We start from the raw sequence: 8,150 nt of genomic DNA on the forward strand, positions 1-8,150 counted from the left end.
GGAATGCCAAACGGAGTCCAAACGGAATGAAACCTTCGGGAGTGATCTTTCTGGAACAAACGTGATCCAGAGGACTTGGAGTAGAAGTCAAGAAACAAGCGAGGTGGCCACGAGGGTGCCCGGCGCGCCCCCTACAGGTGGGCGCGCCCCCACCCTCGTGGGCCCCTCGAGCATCCACCGACGTACTCCTTCCTCCTACATATACCCATGTACCCCGAAACCATCAGATGCGACCACGAAAAACTATTTCCACCACCGTAACCTTCTGTATCCGCGAGATCCCATGTTGAAGCCGTTGTCGGCGCTCTGCCGGAGGGGGAATCCACCATGGAGGGCCTCTACATCAACTCCAAGGCCTCTTCGATGAGTTGTGAGTAGTTTACCACAGACCTGCAGGTCCATAGTTATTAGCTAGATGGCTTCTTCTCTCTATTTGACTCTCAATACAAAGTTCTCCTTCCTCTTCTTGGAGATCTATTCGATGTAACTCTTTTTGCGGTGTGTTTGCCGAGATCCGATGAATTGTGGGTTTATGATCAAGTTTATCTATGAGAAATATTTGAATCTCCTCTGAATTCTTTTATGTGTGATTAAGTTATCTTTGCAAGTCTCTTCGAATTATCAGTTTGGTTTGGCCTACTAGATTGATCTTTCTTGCAATGGGAGAAGTGCTTAGCTTTGGGTTCAATCTTGCGGTGTCCTTTCCTAGTGACAACAGGGGCATCAAGGCATGTATTGTATTATTGCCATCGAGGATAAAAAGATGGGGTTTATATCATATCGCATGAGTTTATCCCTCTGCATCATGTCATCTTTCTCAAAGCATTACTCTGTTCTTCATGATCTTAATACTCTAGATGCATGCTGGATAGCGGTCGACGTGTGGAGTAATAGTAGTAGATGCAGGCAGGAGTCGGTCTACTTGTCACGGACGTGATGCCTATATACATGATCATGCCTAGATAATCTCATAATTATTCGCTTTTCTATCAATTGCTCGACAGTAATTTGTTCACTCACCGTAATAATTATGCTATCTTGAGAGAAGCCACTAGTGAAACCTATGGCCCCCGGGTCTATCTCTTATCATATAAGCTTTCAATCTACTTTTATTTGCATCTTTACTTTTCCAATCTATATCATAAAATACCAAAAATATATTTATCTTATCATATTATCTCTATCAGATCTCACTTTCGCAAGTGGCCTTGAAGGGATTGACAACCCCTTTATTGCGTTGGTTGTGAGTTCTTGTTTGTTTGTGTAGGTGCGTGGGACTTATGCTACTGTGCTGCATCACCCTTTCCTCTTCAAGGAAAATCAACGCAAGCTCAAGACATAGCAGCCTCTATGTAGTAGTATCCGTCGGCGGTGGCATCTGGCTCCAGGGATCCAACATCTGGTTGCATCAACCGGAAAGAAGAAAGAAGGGGGAAAAGGGGGTAGCAAAGCAACCGTGAGTACTCATCCAAAGTACTCGCAAGCATCAGATCTATACTAAGTATTCACTAGTATCAAATGGAAGGTTTGTATCTGTGGACTGAACTGCAAAATGCCAGAATAGAGGGGGAAGGCCTAGCCTATCAAAGTCTAGCATCTTCAAGCAGCTCCAAGCATATTGCAGCATGTAGAAGAGTAAAGAATAGCATTTTAATTAACAAACATGTTGTAACATTTAATGCCCAGAGATCCTTCCTTGACTCCCTGCAAGAAAGCAATCCCGGAGCCACATATCTCAAGTATCCATTTGTACTTGTATAAGATCAGGATATAAGTCTGAACGTCCGTTACCGTGGACACGACTATTAATATATAATCTTCCCTGCAGGGGTGCACCACGTTTTCCAACACGCTTGATTACTCTGGCCGGACACACTTTTCTGGGTCAATGCCCGGCCTCAGAAGGTCAACACGTCGCAGCCCTACCTAGGCTTAGCAGAGAGGTCCCCGCCGGTCTACATCCTAAGCACTCCGGGGCCTGGGCCCATCACCCGTTGCACTCCGGGTCATTGTGCGACGAGCCAGGACGAGCACCACCTCATACTGGATGGCACTGGCCCGACAGGCCCACAATGTTGAACTGGACATCTGACAAAGCTTCAGCTGATACCATGACGCTGAGGCCCATAACTATTCTCGCGTGGTGGTTGGTGCGTAAAGGCCAAAGGCCAACTCAGAACAAATACCCAAACCATAGTGTATTATTAGCTTGCAGAGACGAGCAGAGACTCACGATCGAAAGTGACCCCGTCGCCCCGTCTCGTGGACTTACGACAAGGGCCTAGAATGCTCGGCCATGCCATGTAATTATCTTGCGGGTGCTCTTCGAGCCTACCCGACTTTCACCATGGTCTAAAGTAAAGTCAATGTAACCGTGTGTCCAAACATCAAGGGGAAAACCCAAGGAATCACCCTCGATGGATTCCATTCGATGTAATCATCAAGGTGAATGTAAGAGGAACCACCCTCGAGGTTCACACTTGAGGTGTTACACGACAGAGTCGTATCGGAAGTGGTTAAGGAGGAATCACCCTCGATGACCACGACCGAATAGCTACACTACAGAGATCTCATCAGGAGTGATGTATGAGGTACCACCCTCGGCACCCGATGGTAACTCTGCAGAGTCGAGCAAGAAAAAGGGCGTGATGTGATGTGAGGTGTCGGGTTCTGGTCGTTGATCACATTGATCGAGGTGTCGATGATGAAGCAGGGGCAACAAGGAAAAGTGGGGGTCACTGATGGATCACTAGCCAACCTATACTAAGCAGTTTAGGATAAGCAGGTAGGTAACAATAGCAGGTACAAAAGCAGTCTATGCATCAGAATAGGAGCAAACAATAATAGTGGCAAAATCTAATGCAAGCTTGATATAATAGAATGGGCGATATTGGGATGATCAAAGGGGGGGCTTGCCTGGAAGCTCCACTGAAAGGGAAGAAGGGTCGTCGATGTAGTCGATCACAGTGGCATCAGCAGCGGTCTCGGGGTCTACCTATCGGTGGAAACGACACCTATGGGATCAAAACGGGATCCCTACTACGGTTGCGGGGCGCGGGGTTGAGAGAAGAGCAGGATCGGAGGCCTATTTAGAGCACACAGGGTGTTTACCCAGGTTCGGGTCGTGAAGTGCGTAACACCCTACTCCTACCTAGAATGTCTATTTGAGTGTTCTTGTTATTCTTGAGCTAGCTACCATGAGTGTCACTTGCCCCAGGGTCCGAATCCTTCTCCTGGATGCCTTGGGCCTCCTTTTATAGGCAAGGGGATCGCCACAATGGCACCCATGAGGTGGCATCGGGGTACTGTAGTTAAGCCTATCTCTAGTCATATGAGACAAGGTGCATTAAATGCGAACCTATGTCCCGTCCGTCGCCGCTCCACCCTGCCTCGACACGCGTTCGAGCCAGCACGGTGCATGGCGCCATGTAGGCTGGCAGGCAGCTGGGGTGGCGCCATGTAGGCTGGCAGGCAGCTGAGGTGGCACGGTGGAGAAGTCTTCACGAAGATTTGCATGCCACCATGTTGGCATGCGCTGAGTTGGCTCGAAAGCCTCACATCGACACGCATGCACCTGCCTAGCTAGTGGGCTGGCAGCTGCATGGGGAGTGGAGGCGGAACCGTGGAAGGCGCAGGCCTGGTCGTAGATGTCACAGACGTCCTCGGCAAGGGCCTTGCCGGGGCCCCGGCAAGGGTCTTGCCGCGGCGTCGTAGTCGTCCCCGGCAAGGATGTTGCCGAAGGTCTTGTGTACTTCCTTGGCAAGGATCTCGCCGAGGTTCATTGCCTTCTGTTCCTCCTCTGATTTGGAGCGTCTCTTGTCTTCACAAAGATCTGCATGCCACTACAGAGGTGGCTCCCGAGCCCTGATTCTGATGAAGTTGGGAACCTTGGGCTCAAGGGTGGCACGTTCTGCTGGCGTGGGGCTGGGCAAGTTGCCCTGGCAAGACTCTTGTCGGGGCCATGGAAGCTGCCCCAACAAGGCTCTTGCCTCGGAGAATCACCTTTCCCTCTTTTTACTTTGGTCTTGGTGCTGTGTTGACTATTCTGCGGCTTTAACCCCTTTCCCCTTGCCCTGCTTAGCATGGTCGTGGCCGCGCGGCTCCGACTGCCCGTGCACTTGGTAAGGGGTATAAAGTAGTGCCCCTTCTTTAGTACACCAATAGGAGCCCCCGGGCCTGGGCCACACATAAGCGCGGTGCATTTGTTGGGCTAGGCCCAATAACAGTGCGCGGGCAGGCGGGGCGGTTTTTACCGCAGTAACTTTTCGCCCGCTGTGCTTCCCCACGACCTGCGTTGAATGCGTGACGTGGGGGTCGTGCGTGACGTGGGGGGCATGCACGGAGTGGTTGCTGCAGGCATGCCTCACGTCATAATTAATGGTAAAGAGGCGGCCCACGCCTTCCTCATAAAAAGGAATAACCGCGAGCACACGGCTCATTTACCCTCTGCTTTTCCCCCAATCTTGGTATCACCATCCTCGTCTTCTTCTTCCTCAAGCCCCTGCTCGCTGCCGTCGCTCCCCCGACTGCCCTCGGCCCCTTGCTCCCTCCCCAGCCTCCATATCGCCCAAATTTGGCAAGGGCAAGGGCGCAACCTAGGATACGAAGGAGAAGGAGATGCCGGAGAGCGAGGCGGCAGTGCGGCGGGCGCAGTTCGCCTACTTTGTCCCGTCGTCGGTCAACGCCTTCGAGCTCAGGGACTATTTCAAGCCCCTGTGGGGGGCGACGACATCGGCGCATCCCGCCACACGCGCCCTTCCTGCAGATTGCGACTGGGGCAGCCAGGAATGGTACCCATTCTTTGTTGACTTCTTCTACTGCGGGCCCTGCCCCCCTTTTTCCGACTTCTTCAATGATATCATGCGCACTTTCGGTTTCAACCTACTGGAGCTCACGCCAAACGCGGTGGCGTATTTGGCGTGCTTTGCCCACCTCTGTGAGGGCTTTACAGGAGTAGTGCCCAGCACGACGCTTTTCCGCCATTATTTCTCCCTGCGCGTCCAGCCTTGGGGCGCCCTTTCTGGAACCGGTTCCTGGATCCCGAGGGTCCAGGAAAGAGGCACATACCGCGATGGTGCCACAAAGGAGAGGTGGGAAGAATGGCGTGGCTGGTGGTGCTGGATCATGGAGGAGGACCCGCCGGAATTCTGTCGGAGAATTCGTCGGGAGCCGCTGCTTCGTGGCGCGGACTGGAGCGACCTCGACCCCAATGACAAGAAGTTCTCGATCGCCACTACCAGGATCCGCCGCCTTACCGAGGCCGGGCTCACCCTGGAGATGATCGCGGAGGATTCATCCATCGTCGAATTGCTCCGCTACGGCCGACATCATGAGGCTCTGCACCGGTCTGCAAAACAACCTCACGGTGCTGGGGCACTCCTGGTACTGCCGGAGGCTCTTCCAGCTCGATGTGTTTGCCGACGGCAAGGTGGAGAGGACTGGCAGGCCGGCGAAGTCCGGCAAGGTCATCAAAGGGCCCTTGTTTGGGCTGCCGCCGGGTGTGCTCCCACTGAGCAACAATACCCGGCATGCCGAAATCCTCGCCATGATGCCGGCCTTCAATGCGCACGGTCTTGACCCAAACTGGGTCGAGCCCCCGTCACACCAGGTGAAGGATTTCTTCGACAACCTCATCGAAGAACTTGCTCATGATGAGCCAGTGCTCATCCAGGACACCACCCAGGAAGAGCTGGACTACATCACCGACAGGGCGGCGGAGGCGGAGCTCGCCAGGCTGACCGGTGATGCTGGCGGCATGGAGAACGAGGACACCGCGGCCGCGGAGGAAAAGGAACTCGCCCAGTGGGTGGAGGCCGCCCAAGGGGCGGGCAGCGGCAGCGTCGAGGCCCCTCCTACCGGGGATGTGGCTGGAGAATCATCTGAGGAGGAGGCCGAGGCTGTCGACCCCTCGGCCGCGAAGAAAAGACGCACCCTGCGCCGGGCCAGCTCTGGCGAGCCGGTCCAACGTGGCAGGGGCGAGCCGTGGAAAGTGGCGCCGACAGGAACAACGCGCATGATGCGGGCCGTGGAGGCAAAGAAGAGAGCCGCGGTGGCGAAGAAGACGGCGACTGCCTCTTCCTCGTCTAAACGCTACCGGACTCCATCGCCTTCTCCTTCCTCGGCAAGTGCGAACGCGAACGTCACCTTCGACTTCTCGTCTCTCAGCCCGAGGAGGAAAAGAAAGGCAACATATGAGGAGACGGAGGAGGAGTAAGCATCCTGCCCCCGTCATTCCCGTCCTTCCCAGCCGTGTTTGCTTATCTTGACTTGTCTATTCTTGGCAGGGACATGGAGACGTTGGCCCAGCGGGTGAGGAAGAGGGCCAAGGCTTTGACGGGCAGCCAGCCCCCGGCAGGCACTCCAGGCGCACTGCTGGTGGTGGAGAGCAGCCCGGACGACAGCCCCTAGCGCAGCCCTCGGCTCAGCCCCCAGCGTAAGTTCACCATCCATTCCTTGTCAACGCGTGCCGAGAAAGGTGATCTTTTTGGCACTGACCTTGTCGTGGCCGCAGGAGAAGGACGGCAGCAGGAGGACCCACTTGGGACCACCCCCAGCATGCCGCCTCCGTCAACCACGCCGCCCCGTGGGGTGTCCCCGGCAAGAACGCCGAGCAACGAGCCCATGCGCTTGGAGGAAGAGGAAGGGAACCTGGGTGCTGGCGGGTCCATCCTGACACCGGAAGTTGGTGGGGAGAGGGCCACCTCTCCTCACCCGGCATAGGTGAGCCCATCCACCCCCTGTCCCTGCTTGTTTCTCCTGTCTTTCTTTTTCTTCTTCTTCTTGGTTTGGCTCTGCCTCATCCTCCATGCTGGTATCTAGGCGTTCCCTCGGATGACCAGGGGACCACCGATGCCACCATCGAGGAGATCGCCAAGGATGCGGAGGCCGAGGCCACCAAGATCGCCACTGATGAAGCCGCCAAGGATGCGGAGGAGGCTGCCGCGGGGTCTGCCGGGGAGTTCGGCAAGGCCACCAACGGGGAGGCCGGCAAAGGTCCCTCCAAGGACACCGGCAAAGGGCCTGCCGGAGGGGCCGGCAGGAGTGCTGCTGTCGAGGAGGAGGCCGGCAAGGGGCCTGCCGAGGAGGCCGGCAGGGGTGCCGCCGCCGAGGAGGAGGTGGTCGATGACCAACCCTCCTCCTACACTGCCTCCTGCTCAGGCAGGTACCTAAAGGTGTGTGACAACTTGTTCGTCCGCCTTCCAGGGGTGGCGAGCACCGGAGCACCCACCGAGGGGGAAATTTTTGATGACGAGGTGTTTGCCGCCGCCGACCTCGAGGTTGTTGACAAGCCGAGCTCTGGTGGCGGCTCCCAAGAGGAGCGGCTCCTTCAGGCCATAAGTGCCAACTTCAACAAACTCCAGGCGCTCCACCGCGCCCGTCTGGACCATGCGAGGACCAAGGAGGCAGTGGTGAACAAGACGGAGGCCGACCTCGAGAAACATGTTGCCGAGGAGCAGGCCTGGTTGCGCCAGGCCCAGGAGGAGCTAAGGGCCACCCAGGAGCAGCTGGCTGAGCGTAAACAGGAGCTTATCTTCAAGCAGTCCGACATCGAGAAGGCCCAGGAGGTAGCGAAGGCCCAGGCCGACAAGGACGAGGCCGCCCGGCACCAACGCGAGGCTGCACTGAACTCCTATGAGGAGGATCTTGCCGCGCGCGAGGCGGTGCTTGCTGCCAAACTTCACATTAAGGATGAGGAGGTTGAGAAGCTTGCCGCGGCGCAGACCCAAGAGCTAGAGCATAAGCACAAGGAAGCGCTCGATGCCCAGGCCCTGGCCCACGGTAGCAAGGTGAAGGAGCTGGAGGCGGAGCAGGACGGCCTGGTGAGGCGGATCCTGGAGCTGTCCTCGAAAAAGAACACGCTCAATGGGGCTCTGCTCGAGGCACAATCCGTGACCCTTAGCAGGGCTGAGCAGCTGTCCACCGCCAATGATACTATCAAGGCCTGAAGCTCAAACTGGAAGGCCTTGAGGGGGTGCTCGAGGAGGCCAAAACCCGGGATGGGACCCTGACCCAGCGCCTGACAGAGGCGGAGCAGCTCCGAGCAAATGAAGCCGCCAATCTCAAAGACCAGGTTGATGGCGAGAAACGCTGGATTGGTCACCTTGCCGCTGTTGCCAATAGAGTCACCGAGAAATTGGCCAACATGAAGA

Source organism: Triticum aestivum, chromosome 1B (assembly GCF_018294505.1).
Source record: "Triticum aestivum cultivar Chinese Spring chromosome 1B, IWGSC CS RefSeq v2.1, whole genome shotgun sequence".
In the NCBI taxonomy this organism is placed as follows: Eukaryota; Viridiplantae; Streptophyta; class Magnoliopsida; order Poales; family Poaceae; genus Triticum; species Triticum aestivum.